This window comes from Alosa sapidissima, chromosome 13 (genome assembly GCF_018492685.1).
Source record: "Alosa sapidissima isolate fAloSap1 chromosome 13, fAloSap1.pri, whole genome shotgun sequence".
In the NCBI taxonomy this organism is placed as follows: domain Eukaryota; kingdom Metazoa; phylum Chordata; class Actinopteri; order Clupeiformes; family Clupeidae; genus Alosa; species Alosa sapidissima.
This window is the reverse complement of record NC_055969.1, coordinates 17,847,229-17,868,548: the sequence shown is the minus strand read 5'-3', so window position 1 is coordinate 17,868,548 and position 21,320 is coordinate 17,847,229. Positions and strand designations below refer to the sequence as shown.

Genomic DNA, 21,320 nt, shown 5'->3' with positions numbered 1-21,320 from the left:
AAGGATTTCTTTCTTTTTGCAAAAAATAAAGTACAATAGGCATTAATTAGTAGGCCAGATAGCAGCATGTTGAAATTATGTGCCAAATTGCATTTTTTATTACACTGATAAAATTGTAGGCTACAGGCCGATGTGCGTTTTATTTGGAGACTGTTTTGCGAGACAGAGACTGAGTTTGCTGCTGATATTCTGGGGATAGGCTACAACATAGCCAATGTAGGACTTTAGCCTTTTATATTTGCTGCATTGGATCTTTCTAGAACAGGCAAGAGCTTTCTAGCCTCACGTCAGCAGCGCCGCATCACCCATATACATTAAAACAACCAGCGGATGGCGGGCGGGTGCGGTTTTGAAAATCAAAAAACTTTGGTGCTGATGGATGATAAGTTTTGCTATGCAGTTACGGTTGAAATAATAGCCCATCAGTGCATCTCTAGTGTGTGTGCCCTCGCTCAGAGGGGAGGGGGAGGCTGAGGGGTCGATCAAGCATGGATTCTAAACTCTGTGGTGGATAGGATCTACAATTAGGTGTTAATTAATATTACTACACTAACGTTGAAGTACTCCCAAGTGCTATTGCGCCACACATTATAGTTCTCCTGTTTATTCGCTTGGAAAATCGCCACGTTTCATGTTGTGTGACCTTACACATTTTTATCAACTACTCGTGCAACTGTATTTAAGTAGAGAAAACGTGGAGGTGTTTGATTACTGCTACGTTCCTCCCTCTATGGCTACCTGAGCCCGCTAGCATAGCAACATGCTAACACATTCGCGCCACGCGCCAGAGCGTTTGAGTGCACGTACCGACACGGGAGAGGTATGACTCAACTTGTGAAAGTTAAGGTAAGGACATATATTACTACTGACTTTGGGTGGCGTGTTCCTTTAATCTAAAAAAATATATGTTCCACTTCATCTTCGGCGGAAGACTTTTAGTATATGATTCAGGAGGGTATTAGGACCAATAAAAACTATGAGGCATTTCTGTTGCAAATTTTTTGTCTTTTTGGGCTAGATTGACGTAGATTAAGTAGGCACGGCTGAAGTGCCCTTGAGCAAAGCACCTACTGTAACCCCTCACTGCTCCCCGAGCGCCGCTGTTGTTGCAGGCAGCTCACTGCGCCGGGATTAGTGTGTGCTTCACCTCACTGTGTGCTGAGTGTGTTTCACTAATTCACGGATTGGGATAAATGCAGAGACCAAATTTCCCTCACGGGATCAAAAGAGTATACAGTATATACTTATATATACTTATACTTAAAATAGAAGCTCAAGCTTTCACACAATGAATATGATGAGGTAGGTGTCAGCACACCTGTGAGTACACCTCCCCAGTGTCACTATCAATGGCCCATCCTATCGAAGACAACGACCCTGGACCCTGGAATAGGCTGCGCTGATAGATCTGTAGCCATATGTTACAATATTGTGGTGTGTAGGAAATGTTCAGTATCCTCACCTTTACTGATAAGCTACTGATAGTTGAAGACATTTGTTAGGCACTGCATATCAGTGGGGCTCATCCAAATGGGTCGAAGGGACAGTGCCCCACCAAAAAATGTATTCAGTTGTAAAAATAGATGTCAATCAGGTTTTATTTGTTAATGTAGGTCAATTCTGGCTCGAGAACCACTATCAGATGCTCATTAGGGGCTGAGCCCCCCTAAAGGTCTGATCCCAGAACCCTGCAGTGCATGCATGTGCTGTCAGAGCCTGAATACCAAAAAAAACAGAAACCACTCTGAATGAAATGCTGAACAGCTATATCATCATGCAACTTTTGGAAGAAACCAATATCTTGGAGAAGGGGGTATCATATATCATAAAGTCATATACTATGAGATATGACATATAACAATAACTATGTTTGAAATAATTATATTTTAAAATGAGCATACAATAAATGAAGGAGCATTTTAAAAAGTCGAAGTATTAAAATTAAAAATCTATGTGGGCACATGCCCAGTTAATTTCAATGGCACTACGCCTCATACGGCAATAACATTTCATCTCACCAAGATTTATATTCTGATGGCCCATCCACTGATTTTGCAACTGTTGCAGGTGTCAGAAATAAATAAGGCAGCCACAGCAAAAATGCTGTTGTCAAAGCTGCCATGTTCAGATGTGTGTATAAATAAGGGACTGGATCAGACACACTCCATATTACCTTGTATGGGACAGGGTCTTAGTGATATAGTTACAATTTGGCTAGGAGCTGCTGGCAGTCAAAACGGGGCAGCTTTACGATCCAAGGGGTAAGTAAATGTCTTTTGAGATATCTTTAATTATTTATATACTTGCATGCACACTAGTGAAATAATTTGGCAGAGTCTGTGGAACATTCCAATGAGTAGGGGGTTGCTACACGTTGAAAATATGACATTGAATTGATCTAATCCAGTAATGGGGCTTTTATGATGAAGTCTTGTATCAGATTAATAACTTTCAAAGTTTGCAATCTTGGAAGCCATATGTTTGCAGATTATTAAATTATTAACAAAATGATTCAGAGAGCTACTAGAAGACTATTGTTAATAACTTTAAACAGGTGCTCTTTTGAAGTGGGTATGATTTATGTAAAAAAGGATAGTAACAAAGGCACTAATTAAACATGGCAACTAGCCCATGTGTTTTTTTACCAGTTGGCATGTTTAATTAAATGCTTTTTCATGCATTTTTGTTTCTTAATATCAGTTTTACAGTTTTTGCCCATTGCATGAACACTTTTTGCAAAACATCGGCTCATTGTGTGACTGTCAAAACTTTACCCACAAGACACAACACTGGGAAATAAACCATTCACATCTATGTCAAATTGAAAGTCTGTAATCAAAACCAAAACAAAACAAAAATCAAAACAATCCTTTGCCAAAATGTCACTCTGATGACAAAATGATACCAAGGACGTAGATTTGGTCTGAGCTTTGATGGGGACACTACTCACTAACCCCCCCTGAAAAAAAGCCACTCAACTCTTTCACCAGCCACTATAGATATATAAAATGATTAAAATGTGCTACTGTCCAACTACTATCCATGATTATGTACTGTCCAACTTGATCTAACTATACTGTGTAGATAGTGGCTAGCTAGCACCGTTTAAAAGCTGAGAAAAGGCTCTATCTGTGACACATGTGTGATGAGTAGCCTACTTCTCGAGGAGTTCAACAGAGAAGAATGGGTGAATTTGGACGCACTTCATATGCCTTGTAGTGAACTGAAGCTGAAGCGCTGCGCCATGCTGCGCAGGAGACCGCGGCTTACTGGTGGTTATTATAGGTAACTTCAAATCAGTACGAGATGGTCCGCAGCACTGAAGTGAGAAATGATTACTCTATGTGTAGCGCATGTGAGCGCTTTTTTCCCCATTTCAACCTGAATATTGGTGGGGACATTTCAGTCGTAATTTGACATTGGTGTGGACACGTCCTTCGATCGCCACGCAAATCTACGTCCCTGAATGATACACACTTGCATCATGTGTATACACTTTCAGATTAGCAGGAACACACTATAGTTTACTTTATAAAAAAACACTGCAGTCTTTACTGCACTGTTCACTGTTTTTTTATTCAGTTCATCAGTTAGCATTATGTAAAGCTCAATGCGACACTGTCATGGACATACAACACTGTCATGAACACATGACACTGTCATGACACATGAAACCTAACCCTAATCCTAACCTCTAACCCTAACTTATGACAAAAACCGAATGTCACTTAATAACAGAAGCGTTATGTCATAAACGTTCATGACTTATGTCGACACTGTCAAGTAAAGTGTAACCGTTTTTGTTATGCTTTTTTGTTTTATGTTTAAGTTTTCACAACAACCAAAAATGAAAGTACAAATGACATCAACTCAAAATCAACGCAAAAACAAAACAAAAATACTGTAAAACCAAAAATACAGTTCTGTAAATGGGTGGTTGACGTTTTAGGCCGAAAAAAAGTTTTTGAAAAAAAAAAAAAAAATCAAGATATTAGGCATGGAAATCCCTTAGTCCTGTTGTACTGACCCTTTCATTCCCAAAAATATGTATGGTCTTTTAGATTTTGTGTTGAAATTCATATTTATTCACTAATTAGTTGTGGTAGTGACTAAAATTGTCATATGGTGTGACATGAAAGTTATTGTTTGTAAAATTATAATGGGGTATTTTGTTTTTAACGTGAGCAATGTATTATAATCTTCTATCATTACTTCATCAAGATCTAGCATTTCCTTGTGCAAATTTATTACATTTTACAGTATATTTCTTCAGCAATACACAGAGTAAGGCATATGTCCTCAATCTTTCAATAAACGTCATATTCATTTTAACATACCTTGATATAAAAGAAAGAAAATGCTTGTGACTTTTGCTGACCCTATTTTCTATCTGTTCCATTGAGATTTGTATGATTTAGAACCCAAAAGCCTTTTTATTTTCATAATTTCTTGATGTCACACCAAATTATATGGTGTCACGCCATATGATAAATAACACCACAAAACAATCTGTTAATACAAAAATGTGTATTATATGTATTTCACAAGCAACAAAAGACAGTTTAAGACAGGTATATCATAAAGGTTCACTTTCAGATATCACAACTATGCAAAACAGAATGCCACCAAATATTGTATAGCTCTTGGGTTCCCTGAGTTTTTCTCTTCTCAATGGTGGGCTTCAATCTGAATGTTTGTAGTTCCCCTTTGAGTTTATTCTCTTTATATCTGTTAAAAGACAAATTCAAAAATGTATTCAGATAATTTAAAAAGTTTTCCTTCATTATAATCAGATTAAATTGTTGCAATTACTTATAGTGCTAAAGACAACATTAATATTACTGTTTTCTTTAACACCAGAATTTATTTTCTCAGACTACTATTGATATTTTGAATGTCAAATATGTATCTTTTGTATCCAAGGCTGTAGAGTGAGTGTGTGTGGGGGTGATTTCTGTGTTTTATGTGTGTGTGATTCGCAATAATAGTTGCACATCTTAAATAATAAATGTTAAATTATGTTAAATATGTCAAAATATATTAGAAAAGTTGTAGAATACCAAGGCACTCATCTTCTTTGTAGTTAAAATGCCTTTATTTTAATGGGCACAACATAATTAAAACACTTCGCGTTTCGGCATGAAGCCTTCGTCAGGAAGTGAGCTCACTACGAACTAAGCCTGTCACCAAAGAGCACCACCTTTACAAAGTTTTGACAAAGTTCCTGGTAGCACTCCAACTGGACTTGATTCTATGTCAAAATATATATTACACTTAATTATGAGTTAAACATATGTATGAAAAACATTATTTATGCAGAAAAAAAATGCAGTTTCTATCATACAGTGTGACAAATAAATCATATGGTGTGACGAGAAAACCCGGTCACACTATATGATATGGGGTCACACCATATGAGGTTTCATGTACTTAGCATGACATTAAGCAATGTTCTTTTATGCTAACATCCTAAAAACATGCTAACTGCAATATGATAATATAGTTTTAAAGGTAATATTGACTGAAAATGTATTTTATTTGGGCATTTTTGCGTAAAATGCATCACACCAAAAGACAATGCAAAAGGGAACTGAAGCAGGAGTGCCGGATATACTTGATTTTTTTTGAAAACATGAAGAGAGAAAACTCACCTTGTAACTTTCATTGTCCTTTTGAGGTGTTGTTCTTCGTCCTGAAAGAAGGAGGACCCCTACTCCCCAAAGGTCTCCAAACAATTGCCCGTTTAAAAAAACGTCTTTGCACATCTTTACAAAAATCTTTGACACATTGGACCAAAAAAAGGCCATGTCATGTCAACCACCCAAATACAGAAAAACAGGTTTAGATGTGGTGGACTCTCTGCCCAGCTTTCTTCATTGTCAGGCCATGATTTATCGCATGATCCACCAAAGTTGCTCTTATATCATCTGAAATATTATTCAGTGCATAGCCTCTTCGACTACGTCGTACTCCTCTCTCTCTTTGTCTTCCTCTACCTCTTGCTCTCCCTGCCTCCATGCTTGCAAAGTTCTCAAAATGGCTCAACTGAAGCCTATTTGTGGCTAGCCGATTGGTGTTTTTTCAGGTGTTTTTTCAGGTGTGTCTAAGTGTTTTCAATCACCCAATGTGTTTTGTATTTGAATAGATGTGTTGTCCTAATGGTACCCATGAGATTTCATTTATGAACTAAGTGTCTTACGTATGAAATAATGTGTAGTGTGCAGGAGCAAGTGTGTTGCAGAAAGGAGCAAGTGTGTTGCAGAATTGCAAGTAAAGTGCAAAGCAGCACTTTTGTTTAAGGTATACACTGTGTTTAAGGTATAGTAACAAAAGCTTCAAGTTTTGTTACTTTGGTCTAAGCATGTGTCTATAGTGTTCAAGCAATGGGCAAAAACTGTAATAGCACAGTCCTGTATTTTAACAGGACAGTATTCTTGTACTTGTTTTCTTGCCACCATTTAGATGCTGCTTTGTAAATGTGTTTTGTTTGGCCCATAAAATATAACACCGTAAGAATAAACAATGATTTGGTTTTGTCAGATGGGTGGAGCAGAGCAGGAGGCAGCAGCAGCAGAGGTGGAACAGCTGCTGGGTGGGCGTGGTGGAGAGGCACAGACAGGAGCAAACCTACTGTAAAAGTGGTTAAACTCGTTAGCCAAAGAAACATCTCCTAGAGTCACACTTCCCTTCTCCTTATAGCCAGTAATCACGCATTCCCTTCCACACTTCTCTTGTGCTGTTGTGCTGCAGTTTTTTCTCCAGCTTTTCCTTGTAGTCTTTTTTAGCCTGTTTTATGGCCTTCAAGTCACGTTGGGCAGCTCTGATCCTTTCCCTGTCCCCAGCTTTGAAAGCCTCCTTCTTTTGATTCAGAAGGTATTTAGGTCCTACTCCATTTACTGATTTATAAACAAAGAAATAGTGCTTTAAAGTCAATTCTGTGACTTACTGGAAGTCAGTGCAGGGACTTAAGAATTTGAGTAATGTGGTCAGTTCTTTTAGTTTTTGTTAGAATCCTACAGTAGCTGCTGCATTTTGTATCACCTGAAGCTGTTTAATAGTCTTTTTAGGAAGGCCTGTGAACAGTCCATTGCAGTAATAAACCCTGCTGGAGATAAATGCATGAATGAGTTTTTCTAAGTCATGTTTTGACATCAGCCCTCTAAGTTTGGCAATATTTTTTGAGGTGGTAAAAAGCTGATTTAGTTATCACTTTCATGTGGCTGTTGAAATGTAGATCACTGTCAATTAATACACCAAGATTTTTAACAGTATCCTTCAACCCTTTTGTGTCAAGGAGAGTGGCAACCCTAAGTCTTTCAGTTTTTTCTTTGTTCAGCAGAGGTTTGAGCTGTGACCAATTGGTTCACCCTCCTAGAGACTGCGTTAGTCTAGTTATAATTATGACCGCCGTGCAGCGAAGCATATAGGGTTAGTCAGATTTTCTTTTTCGCATGGCCAGTTTTCTGTCAAGGATTCCAGGGACACTGAAAGACCGGGGTGCATGAAACTTGGTGGGCATGTAGCCCCACAAGGATAGCATGGAACCATTGTTTTTCGTTTTGATCTGTAGCCTCCCCCCCCCCCCCCCCCCCCACTGAACTGGACCCCCCGAAAGGAGGGTAGGGCGGACAGTTTTCTGTGAATATCTTTTTTTTGTATGTTGGTCTTAAGGGGCCATGGCCAACTTTCAAGAGTCATGCACTCGACACTTTTGCTCCAATCGTTGCAGCGCAGTTGGTGCGAAACACATTTGCACATCCGTGTTTCATAATCTGAGAACATGCACAACATTCGTGCATTTGTAAACCCAAATGTGAACTAATGCATCCGAAGTTGTGCATCTGTGAAATAATTTCTCATTAATAAAATTCTACAGATCGCTTTGATTTTCTTGCACTACTACAAGTCAATTGATACAAGTGCTCAAATCTGCTTCTACGAGTGACGATACTTTTGCTCCTGGCTAGGCGATATAATAGGAGCAAAAAGATTTGTATGTGTGCACGTCGAGCGAATTGATCGAGAAAACAAGGATCCTGGATCGCGCTCAGACATTGCCTGCTCATAAAGTAAGTAACCTCAGCATGTTTCCTTATCAATAAAGGACACACGATTTATAGTTTTTCTTTGCACAAAGCGAGGAAAAAATATTTGTTGCGGTGTGTGGTGTTAAGTTTTACGACCTTATTATTATTCATAATGTCTGCACAGTAGGGGTGTAAAGATTAACCGATACGTATCGGTATCCGTTTTTAACGTGTAAGATACGGCTACATTGATACGTGAAGCCCCGTATCGGAAAAAAACTGAAATGAACCGGTCTTTATATCGATTTACTTGTTATGAATCGGTGCACAACCTTTTCTGCTCGCTCAGACTCATTTACGTTCCAAGCAGCGCGTTCATCCCACTTCCGGTTTTGAAACTATACGTGGCACGGAATTGTGGGTAATTCAGTTCGTTTTTGGTTACATTCATTGCCCAAAGTTGTCAAATGACCTCATTACCCATACATCTATTGCAACTTAACCATGTGACAACTTGCACTCGGTCGGCTTTTGTTTTTCGAAATCCAGCGCGAAATTAAGCACTTATCGCATTCCTAAACAGCAACGATAGTCTGTAGAGTAGCCTTACCTTTGATGAAGGGATTTCCTTAATGTTAAATAATAATTTGCTGCTAAAAAAGCAGCAGCAAGGGCTAATTTGCCCTTGCTGCTAAAACGATGCATAAATTATTAGCCAATGATTTTGTTCATATTCACTCAGACTTGTGGCATTTTAGGTTTCTGCATTAGGTCTACTGTTGGAACAAAATAAGACCAGAGAGTTCATGAGTTTGTAGGCCTATTTTATTCTTGTAGGGTAGGCTAGGCCTATATGAGAAAAGGCCAAGAGTGTCTTAAGCACTTTTTTTTCTTTTATTTCGGTATTGTCTTACCTCAACAAGGCTACAGCTCCATGAAAACAATCAGATATAACTGTATAAAATCTGTAAAGTCTATAAAAATGTATTTTTATGTTGTATTTGGCTGCTGTGCTTGACTGAAATGTAGGCTATTCTTTTTTCATTTCAATACAGTATATGAAACAAACCTCAGTTTAGATAATCATATTCACACATTTTGTTGCCTAATTGACTACCATGACCATGATAATTGATAATATAAAATTAATGTGCACCTTGAGCAAATTATAAAAAATCTTTCAGAATGCTTTCCATTCTTGAACTGCATCTAATTGCATCGAATCGCATCAAATCGTACTGAATCATTTTTTATAAACATGTATCTTTTCTTGTATCGAATCGTGCCCATGTATCTAGATGCGAATCGTATCATCTTTTACATGAGAGATTCACACCCCTACTGCACAGCAAACAATTGCAAGCAGGTAAGCTAAGCTAAACATAGCTGTCATGATAATGTAAACCAACAAACAAGATAACTTTCTTCATATTATTATCATGTTACTTACCTTATAGGCAATGGTAGTCTGAGCGCGATCCAGGATCCAGATCCGGCCGCCTTGTTTTCTCGATCGATTCGCTCGACGTGCACACATACAAATCTTTTTGCTCCTATTATATCGCCTAGCCAGGAGCAAAAGTATCGTCACTCGTAGAAGCAGATTTGAGCACTTGTATCAATTGACTTGTAGTCGTGCAAGAAAATCAAAGCGATCTGTAGAATTTTATTAATGAGAAATTATTTCACAGATGCACAACTTCGGATGCATTAGTTCACATTTGGGTTTACAAATGCATGAATGTTGTGCATGTTCTCAGATTATGAAACACGGATGTGCAAATGTGTTTCGCACCAACTGCGCTGCAACGATTGGAGTAAAAGTGTCGAGTGCATGACTCTTGAAAGTTGTGACTCACAGGATAGGATTTGTGTACCTGTAAAAAGGATTTGTGAACCCGTAGCCCCTTTTTTGTGTTAACAAGATATAAAAAAAATATGTACAACTTCAACTTTACTGTTACACATTTATGACTTTAGTGTGCACATGCAAAATCTGCAGTTAAATGTGCTCGCCACTTTTGCACCCAATATACCTTCATATGTTAACCCATTCCATATGCACACATGTGCATAAACAGATATTCACACACACACATACATTCACAGTAATCATACGTATGACACATACACACAGAGTAGACATATGTACGCACACACACACATCAACAAGTACACATGCACACAATTCAAGAATTTCTTAGAATTATGAACAGGCAAGATGGGGGTGGGGTTGTATAAAATGTATTTACATGTGAAATCTATGAACTAATCATGTTTTGGTACTTGTTGTCTAGCTGATACCAGTGAGAATTGAGTGTGCATAATGCAATTCAGTGAGACACAACACATATACACAAAAACAACCACACACTCTGCACACACTCAATTACAAACACACAAAAAAGGAACAAAGTAGGAAATAAACACATTTTGACAAGCGTGACTTATTTTTGTGAAAAAAATGTGCTGGACTAGGCGGCGGTCATATTTTGTACCGCTCTGCAGTACATCTAGTTTGGGAATATGATACTGCCAGTAGTAAATGCTTAGGGGGAGGGTTGATAGCTGGCTGTAACACTTGCAATAAATCATTTACTTGGGAAGTCAAAACAAGCTGCTGAGTGTCGACAACATGACAAGGAGAGAAGTTGTTGAGCACTGGCCAAACCCCCTCCACAGTCATCTGCTCTTAAATGCAGTTTCTCCTCATACACCAAATGTTTCATCACCAGGGTTATACATACTAATACATATATTTACTGAATGTTATCCAGGGATATTTATACAGGCCATTTCTGTCATAATTAGGCGTCAAATAAATTAAACAATTGTTACCATTATATGATTTATTCATTTTGGTTTGCAGGATTGCATGTATAAAACTACAAAACTACAGATACTATGTGCTGCTAGTGATGAATACATTGTCTTGTTTTTATGGTGTACGTGTACTAAGTGAACAAGTGATTGAGTGATATTATATATATTAAGGTGTTTTATGAGGTAACAAACAATTATTTTTGTGTTGGACAATTAAACCATCATTTTACATTTCACTTTTTATTGATTCCTTTATCTCTGTGGATTGTTTTTACACAAAAGCCTGGTCAGCCACAGTCTCTTCACCCTCCTGCCATCTGGTAGAAGGTACAAGAGCATTTGGACCTGTTCCAGCAGATTCAGAGACAATTTCTATACACAAGCCACTTCCTCATAATGTTCACACCTCCTCAGTGTTTATTGCACTTACCACTTTAGTTTTTAATCTTGTTATCTGCTTAGTATTCATGTCACAGTTCAGTCCTGTTTATTTGTACAGAGACTTTCTAATGAATAGACAAAGCAGTCCAAAAAATCCTCCATGGGGGGGGCGCTGTGGCGCAGCAGGCTACAGCGTCCGTATCATACACGGGTCCGAGTGCCCACGGGGACCCAGGTTCGAGTCCGACCTGCGGTCATGTCCCGATCCCACCCCATCTCTCTCTCCCATTCACTTCCTGTCTGTCTTCACTGTCCTATCATAATAAAAAAGGCAAAAAGCCCAAAAAATATACTTAAAAAAAAAAAAAAATCCTCCATAGAAATGCATGGGGTTACACATATCCCACCCCTTCTGCGGCAAAACATCAACATGTGAATACATTGAGCCAATCATGTGTTGTGTTGTGAATACATTGAGCCAATCATGTGGTGTGTTACGAAGACATTGTGCCAATCATGTGTTGTGATCTCGCCGCTGGAGCAAGGTTAGTGTCGTGAAGCCTTGCGCACGCATATTTCTGCCGAAGCAGATGCCCGATAAGTGCCCAAAAAGCGTTGCAATATGGCCGCCGAGTGGAAGGACTTGCCTAAAAGGACTTTGTTAGTAATTAATATACCTTTTTAATTCTACTGTTTAAGGTATACTTTAAAATTGCGCTAGCCTAGAAATCTAGACGCGAAATCTAGAAATCTAGCCCAGGGCTAGTCTAGCAACTCTCCGTTGGCTTGTGAGCTCCAGAAATCGAAACTAAATCAGGCCATTGAAATCGTGTATAGAGTCGTTAGGTGGGCTTAACATAATGATTGATGGCAGAGTTGCAACGGTTTGGCTTGAATTCCCTGCTACTTGAAAACAAATAAGATGGATGTTGCTACTGGCGAACAGTGTGACATGAGTTAAGCTTTTATTATGTTGGCAAACGTTTGAACTAGCCAACTAGCTCCGCTGGTGGGAAACGCATGGGACTCATAGCGCTGCCGCTGTCCTATTGCGTGCAGAGGGAATTTGAAAGACAACTGATTATCCCGCCCCTCGGACTGAGCACTGCGAATGGTGAGTGCCCAGACCCTACATTTTAATGTGGCGCTGGATTTTGAGCATAAGAAATTTCATTACTGATAAATGTCTATTTATAAGTACATGACAATAAACTTGAACTTGAAAATCACTTCCTGACATTTGTGAATTTACGTATTTACAGTGAATACTTATTTCCCAATAGTAGGCTATGTATACATGTGAATTTCACATGTACAAAAGTTTTGTACACAAAAACGTGTTCAAAAGCACATCACACTCACTCATTCACTCACTCATATTCACGACAAGATCACACAATCGTACCCCAAGGTACTGGTTCACACCAAGGACTGACACTATTTTCATCAACTTAGCTTGGCTACCTGCATTCTTCACCCCCATGGGTAGAATTTCATAACATTTTATATGAATATGGTACCAATGCAGCATGTTGAGGAACCTTTATATCACAAGATTAGGGATGTAACGGTATGAAAATTTAACCTCACGGTTATAGTAACCAAAATTATCACGGTTTTCGGTATTATCACGGTATTTTTAAACGTGTGTTCAATATGTTCAGAAAGCACTGATAGGCCTACACAAGCTGAAATAGTTTAAAAAAGTGTCCCGTTCATGTTTAATTGGCTATGTGCTTATAGCTTAACTTACCCTAACATTACTGTGTTAATGTAACTTACCCTAACATTGGATGTTGCTATTACTATTATTTGGATCCAATGAGTGAGACCAGGCTTGGAATTTCACCATTCTGGGGGCTAGGCCACTTGGCCTTCAGGCCATCCTTAAAAATATTTTTGTTTGCAGTAACAGCCAAAAAAAAATAAAAATGGGTCGGTAGGTAGGTCAATATTTTTTTTTTTCAAGATTCAAAGTAAAAAAAAAAGTTCAATTTTGGTCATGGTGATTACGTAGGAATGAATTTACACAAATGTGCATATCGTGACGTAACTGACTGGGTCTTCAACCCGTGCCTTCAGGCGCACCATTGCAAACATCATTCTGATGCAGGTTATATAGACCAGGGCCCACTTCCCCGAAAGCATCTTAAGCCTAAGAGCGTCGTAAAGTCCCTCTTACGAACGTCTTAAGATTTGCCGACTGTTTCCCGAAACCATCGTAGCTTAAGAGCATCGTGAAAACACTCGTAGATCTACGAGTGCTCCAGAGTACTCGTTACCGACTAAGAGCGTCTTAACAGTACTTCTCACTGAGGTCACCAACAGGACATACAGAGGAATTACAATTTAGAATACATAATCCAATTTACGTTCCCATTCTTTATTGTGTTTACTTGTGATGAATCAGATTTTAGCGTGCAAAATAGCCTACATTTAATGGTCATAATAATGTGATGAAAAGCGGACAAAAATGCAATCAAGTTATGAAACGAGACGTTGCCAGAATAGTTTGACATTATCTTTGCTAAGTGAATATTTTATTAGGCCTATGAGGTAAAAAGCAGAGAAAGCAACATGTGGTTTAGTCTGTAGCCTACTGCATCAAAATCTAAGCCTACACATTTCCTCTCTTTCTTACTCGACTTCTTTCTTATCTTCAAACGTGTTCTTAAGTGGCACCGCGAAAAATTGTTGCATGGTGCAACAATCTAATCTTAAAATAATTACAATTATTTATGTCTCTGTGTGGTATATAACCTACATGCAGAAGTGTTTCTATTTTCGTATTGATGTGAATTAATGTGTAGATCCGAAGTTTAAATGGTAGGCCTATAGCTGTGACGTGCAGTCACCTGACATCACCGTCAAATCAGAGGATATTTCAGAACTATTAACGTGGACAGCTCCCCTTAAGAGCATCTTAAGAGCAGTGCATGCGCGTTCACGCTACGAGCATGTTCGGGAAACAGTCGGAAAAACCAAACGAACGATCGTAAGATGAATCGTAGAAAACCCTCTTAAGAGCGTGTCTCCGTCGTTATCGGGGAAGTGGGCCCAGCCTTTCTCAAACTTCTTTGACCTGAGGCCCGGTCATGGCAGACTTTTGGGTCATAGGGCTCATCTACATGTACCCAGAAAGAAGGCTACAATAGCTCTTGGCCACGTTATATTGAAATTTGACTATACAATACTCAATGCTATACAGTATATTATACAGTCTCTGCTCTGTTTCTAAGGAAGTTCCAAAAAACAACGTCGTTCTATTAAGTTTCGTTAAATAAATAAATAGCCTTCCAACAGGTTGAAGCGGAGCTTTGATACCAACGTTATCGATTAGTTTCAGTTTCTCTCGCGCAGACGCGCATTGAATGAATGCTCATACCACCACTTAATTGTAGGGCTCCATGTTTAATGACATCGATAGCAGAAACGTTTGTTTTTTTTTTTCGTCGATCCGCGGTTTCTTGATCAACTGCGCAGCAAATTATCAGATGAAGCATCGGGCCTAATTTCACTCCACGACTCCGCGAACCAGCAGTCTCCATGTTGCGGACCCATATTTCGAGAAATGCTGAATAGACCACAACCAATTTCAGTACTCCGACACGGTCACCGCTAGACTAGGGGGAGAAGGGATGAGAAAAGATCTGGCCACAGTTCTTCCAGAACTTCGTGCCAAGTAAAAGCGTTATCAGTTTGTGTGAATGAAACGAAGCGTAGGCCATAGTGTGACATGCGTAAAACCAATGGTGTAGAGATGACGCCAAGTGAGCCACGCAAAGTGAGCCACGTTTGCATGTAGGCAATTTATATTCACAATACTTGGGCCTACTAAAATAAATATTATTTTATTGCATTTGTATTGGTTGTTTAGAGTAAAAAAAACAATCGGTCGGTATTAACGCAAGTTTACAACCGGCAAGTCGGTTGGACTAAAAGGGGGAAAAAAATAAATATTTGGGTCGGTTCTAAATTGACAGGGTCGGTCGGGTTACGGCAAACGAAAATATTTTTAAGGATGGCCTCAGTTGGGCATATTTGGTGGAGGGCACAAAGGACACATGTTAGGGCACGTGTTCAATACTTATTTTCCCCGCTGTAATATACAGTGGCAGAGCAGGACCCAGGAACATGTTTCCCGAAACCTTATTAACGCTATGTGAGTTAAAGCTTCAAAGATGTTGATGTGTGCCCTGAAACTTTCGTAGCTAGCTGTACCCTGTCATATTTCCGTAAGGTTGGTCTGGACATGTCATTGTCATGTCATGTTTGTTGCAAAACATGTACACTTACTGCAATATATGTTTTTTTTTTTGCCCCCACCGTCATGAAGTCAACGATGGGGGCCCAAAACACCATCAATACTGCCAAGGAAAACCAACATATATGTTGGATTCCATTTTGTGCTTAACCATATACCGCATTCTCACTACATTTAGTTATAAGTATTTATCCTGGCCATTGTAAGTGCCATTCACACATACTATATATGTGACCAGGCATGGCAAAACCAGGCACATGTCTCCCCAGATACATTTTGAGTTATTCACAGATTCTGAAAGTGTAGTTTCAAAGCTATCCAATGATGTCTCACTCATGGAGATCTGATAATATTTGAATACACATCTCAAAGCTACAAGCTGAGAAATCAGGCTTTTCAATTTGACTACTTTCTCCCTCAGTCCATGGGAGGGGAACACAATGGTCCTCATTTACATGACATTAAGATCAACCCTCCCCCCTGTCATCATATGATGCTAATGACTAGTGCTGGGCGGTATGACCAAAAATGTATATCACGGTATTTTTCAAAATTCTTACGGTTTCACGGTATATGACGGTATTTTTTTTTTCCATGCATAATCAGATGTTCACAGCATTTTCTACAGGTTGAGAGAGGAATTGCTGCAGTACATTGACTAAGGATGGTTTTATTTTACTGTCATGATGTAGAATAACTCCACACTAGTGGTAATGCAGTTTTGCATGGCCCCAGAAAATGATGCTGTTTACAAAGAGCCACTCATGATTCTAATGAAGAATCTAATCAGAATGCAAAGACAAAATACCAAACTTTTACTGTGCAAATTTCACAAACATCTTGTATAAAACCAATACAAAAAGTAGTGCAACTTGCAATAATTATACTTTTTTGAAAATTATACAATTTAAAATAAAACCTCTCTGCTACTATGCTTACGCTGTCAAATAGGCCTATCAGAAACATGCCTTATTGTTATTGTATGGTTTACATGACGTTAGTGGTAGGCTAACGTTAACTTCATGTGGATGTGGATCTTGTTAGCCTGCCATGAACTTCGGTTTGGTTCGCTAGGCAAACAAAAAAGTTCGTTTTGGTGCACTGATGACAGTCAGGATCATTTCTAACTAGCCAGCTAGTATTGCTCAGTTCATGTGAACATGCTTTACTTGCTACCTGGATAATTTCAGCGAATATTCTTAAGGTGAGATGAATGATAAGATCATTAAACTTCACTGTGTTCGGTGGGTTGCTAACTAACGACATCACCTACAGTCTATAGCCAGCTAGTTACAGCTGTTGAACAATCTCAATAGAATTTTTGTGATGGTAAATCCCTTTCAATGCAGTATCCCTTAACTAATGAAACAATTTAAGGTATTCTGTGCAACACCTTTAAATAAACCCCTTTACGGTGTACATTTTAGGACATCCTCAGCTGTCAGACTCAGGTGTCAGACATCAGATGAAAAAGCATCAGGTCTCAGGAAAACCGCTGTCAAGTTTACGGAATTACACAGTGAGTCAGACAAAAAGTTCTCAGATGAAAAGTTATCAGAGTCGGGTCTCAGGAAAACCGCTGTCAGTGGAAACGGAGTCAGACGAAAAGTTCTCAGATGAAAAGTTATCAGTCAGGTTTCAGGAAAACAGCTATTTCTGTTAACTGGTACAACAAGCAAACTTATTTGTGATATATTACGAAATAGTTGTTTTCTGAAAGCTAGTTAGCTCGTGTGCTAAAGTAAACCCACGTTGCCATGGATACTACAAACAAACTTGGCTGAAGATCCATAACACTAGCCTGGATGCGAACCATAGACTGTAAAAAATAGGTGCGAACCAAAGTGAACTTAGTCCCGCCCAGAACTAGAATTGAGTATGACTACGTCAGGCTACCATAACACATCACATGAACTAGCTTGAGCAGTGCTTAAACTAGCTTGCAGAAAGAAACTATTTGGCATTATATCCATACAGTCTATGATTTTTAAATACCTTGGTGTCCACATTACTGAAGACTTAACATGGACTGTTAACACTCAATATGTTCTGAAGAAGTCCAGACAACGACTCTACTTCCTTCGTCAGCTAAGGAAATTCAAAGTTTCTACATCCATCATGAAGGCCTTCTACACTTCAGCGGTTGAGAGTGTTCTAACTGGTAGCATCATCATTTGGTATGGGAACTCCACAGTTAGAGATTGTAGTACTCTGCAGAGAGTAGTGCGCTCAGCTGAACGTACTATAAGAACTCAACTCCCTGCTCTACAAGATATCTATTCCAGAAGAGTACTCCTAAGAGCCCAAAAGATTCTGAAGGACTCTTCTCATCCTAACAATGGATTATTCCTACCGCTGAAATCAAGAAGACGCCTATGTAGTCACAAAGCCAGAACTGAGAGACTCAGGAGAAGTTTTTATCCCCAGGCCATCCGAACTCTGAACTCACACTATACTGACTTTGCACACATTCACTCCTCAGCACTCTCAAACATTTCCCAACTCTGAACTCACACTATACTGACTTTGCACTCATTCACTCCTCAGCACTCATGACCCCCCCCCCCCCCACACACACACACACACACACCTACAAGACTTTTAGCACTTTTACATCCCTCTCCCTATGCTACAGACCTTTTATTTATTTTCTTATTTCATCACACGTCAAAACACACACACACACACACACACACATATCTGACTTTCTCCAACTTTTGCACACTTTTTATTTATTATTTTTGATTCTCCTCCATCTACCCATGTCCTTGATTGCCTAGCCTTTCTGCCCCCCCCCAACACACACACTTACATCATCACTGTCATCACTTCACATACATACAGCACACTGCTTGCTACAGTAAGCCTCCTCTACATACTTGCTGCACACTGCCCCCCCCCCCCCCCACACACACACACATACACAGCACATTGTCTTCAGGATCTACTCCAACACACATCCTCTACATACTTACAGCACACTGCCCCCACCTACCCACACACACACACAGTCACTGCTCCACTCCCCTCCCGCCCACACACACATCTTCACTGTCATCACTCACATACATTACATACAGTACTCTGCTTGCAATAGTAAGTCCCTGACCCCCCTCCCCCCCAACACACACACTTACATCATCACTGTCATCACTTCACATACATACAGCACACTGCTTGCTACAGTAAGCCTCCTCTACATACTTGCTGCACACTGCCCCCCCCCCCCCCCACATACACAGCACATTGTCTTCAGGATCTTCTCCAACACACATCCTCTACATACTTACAGCACACTGCCCCCACCTACCCACACACACACTACACACACACACACAGTCACTGCTCCACTCCCCTCCCGCCCACACACACACATCTTCACTGTCATCACTCACATACATTACATACAGTACTCTGCTTGCAATAGTAAGTCCCTGCCCCCCCCCCCCCCCCCCTACATACACAGCACATTATTTCATCAGGAAGCTTCTCCAACACACATCCCCAACATACTTACAGCACACTGCCCCCCCCCCCCAATACACAGCACATTGTCTCATGAGGAAGCTTCTCCAACACACATATTGCACACTGCCCTCTCCCCACATACACAGCACACTATCCCATCTCCCCTGTCATCCCCCCAACACACACACCAAGACCCCTGGCAGTTGGGTTAGCCCCTTGAGCCGTGGATCTGCCCAAGGTTTCTTCCTTGGTAAGGGAGTTTTTCCTTGCCCCTGTTGCTCTTGGGTGCTCCTTGTTGGTGCCCCCCACCCAATCCCAATCCTCCCCCACCTTTTTTATGCAGCCCTTGCCACTTAATCTACTAAACCCCTCTTCTACTGCACTTTTTACCCCCCCCCCCCCCCCCCATTAATGCACAAATAGGCTGACACCAGACATAATTTCACTGCATTTCTTACTTCCAGTAACTATATGCATGTGACAATAAACTTCCTTGTATTCCTTGTATGACTATATTACAAATATGTTTGCTTGCTGTACCAGTTTGCTTGCTGTACCAAACCAAACGTATTTGTGATAGCCTAGCCTTTTGCAACGCATACAAACATTTAAGAGTGGTCTATTTTTTTTGAACGTACGCGCGTCTGGTGTAGCTATTTCCATTGATTATAGTGGAAGCTTTGTTGCAGCAGATGCAACGCTTCAGTTGTGTAGCTTCCCTGTAGCCTAATACGAAATAGAATTCTAGTTGTTTTCTGCAAGCTACGTTATGATCAAAGATTCTAGAGCGGAGCTCTGTTCTAGAATTTTTGGTTATGATTCTTCTGAATTTGTTTGTAGTATCCATGGCAACTGGAGGACTAAATGTGGGTTTATTTTAGCCTACACGAGTGAACTAGCTTTCAGAAAACAACTATTTAGTAGCCTATTATATCATAAATAAGTTTGCTTGTTGTACCAGTTAAGAGAAATAGCTGTTTTCCTGAAACCTGACTCTGATAACCTTTCATCTAGGCCTGTCAAACTCGATTCCTTTTAAGGATCCGGGTTATTCTGAGTCACTCACTAAACTGATCCGGGTTGAACGAGTCACTTGAGTCAGTATTGCTAAATCGCAAAGAAATTCAGTCCTACGTTCAAGCAGTGCAGTGGGGTGCTTCATTTCGTTAACTGCCTTCTCATGTTGGATGTGGATCCTCCATGATTTGAAACCAGGTTTTTGCAGTACTTGCATTTAGCCTAAGAGTTTTGGTCTCCTGGTCAAAGTGCATCCACACATTGTTCATCTTTTTGGTGCTCATGTTCAGAAACTTTGATCTTATTGACAGGGAGGGTAGCCTATATTATAATAATTAATTATTTGTTGTTGTTTTGTTAACAATAGAAAATTTGCCTAGGTCTAATGCTGCTCTGCTACAATGTTTATTACCACTACTATATACTAATAGTAGGCTACTAGGAATCTATTCTAATAGGTATTATAGGCAGCTAATAGGCCTACTAGGCAACTAATATTATTAGCCTATTAATCATAGCTATATATCATGTTAGGTAGCCAAATATAATATCATATATAATATAATATAATATAATATAAAATAGCCTAATATAATAGCATCAAAATCTCCACCCACTCACGGGAAAGAAAGCAGTTTGAGCCAGACTGTTTATTTATTGTCTTAACCTAGCCTAAGCAATTGACTTTCAATGTAGACATAGAAACAGGAACGTAGAAATGCCCTGCAGTGACTAAATTATTATTATTGTTATTGTTATTATTATTATTATTACTACTACTACTATTCTCATTAGGCCTATTATTATTATCACCTTGACACGAGTAGAAACTAGACTACTTGCTCGTCTACAGATCCACTCATGACAATGTAGCCGGCTGATTCGACTGACTCGCACTCATAACAACATAATGTAACCGGTCCGCCCGCGGCTGATCCAAATGACCCAGGTAGGCTAGCCTACTCAAGCAACTCCATACAGAGCTTGCAATGTTTCGGACATTGCAACTGTCTTCGCGACCTAATTGCATTTTAAAGTAGGCTATGCGTGCAGAATATATGTTATTTCAGAAGTGAACGCATGGCTTTTGTTGTGGATTTTCTTTTAACCTTGACGAGGAGTTACTCGCTCCTCTAAAGATCCACTCATGACAACATAGCCGGCTGATTCGGCTGACTCGCACTCATAACAACGTAACCGGCCCGCCCTGCTGATCCAACTGACCCGGCTAGCCTGAGCAGCTCCATACAGAGCTTGCAATGTTTCGGACTGTCTTCGCGACCTAATTGCATTTTAAAGTAGGCTATGCCTACGTGTAGAACATTGTATGTTATTTCAGA

The 21,320-nt window shown here is 39.7% G+C and overlaps 1 long non-coding RNA gene across 1 annotated transcript; it reads left to right on the top strand.

The window, feature by feature from the left end:
- The first annotated feature begins 917 nt into the window (after nucleotides 1–917).
- LOC121680947 lies at nucleotides 918–20,469 on the top strand. Its single transcript, XR_006021878.1, has 3 exons — nucleotides 918–1,024; nucleotides 6,640–6,641; nucleotides 20,459–20,469. It is a non-coding gene; the product is annotated as an uncharacterized LOC121680947 (long non-coding RNA).
- The last annotated feature ends 851 nt before the right edge of the window (nucleotides 20,470–21,320 follow it).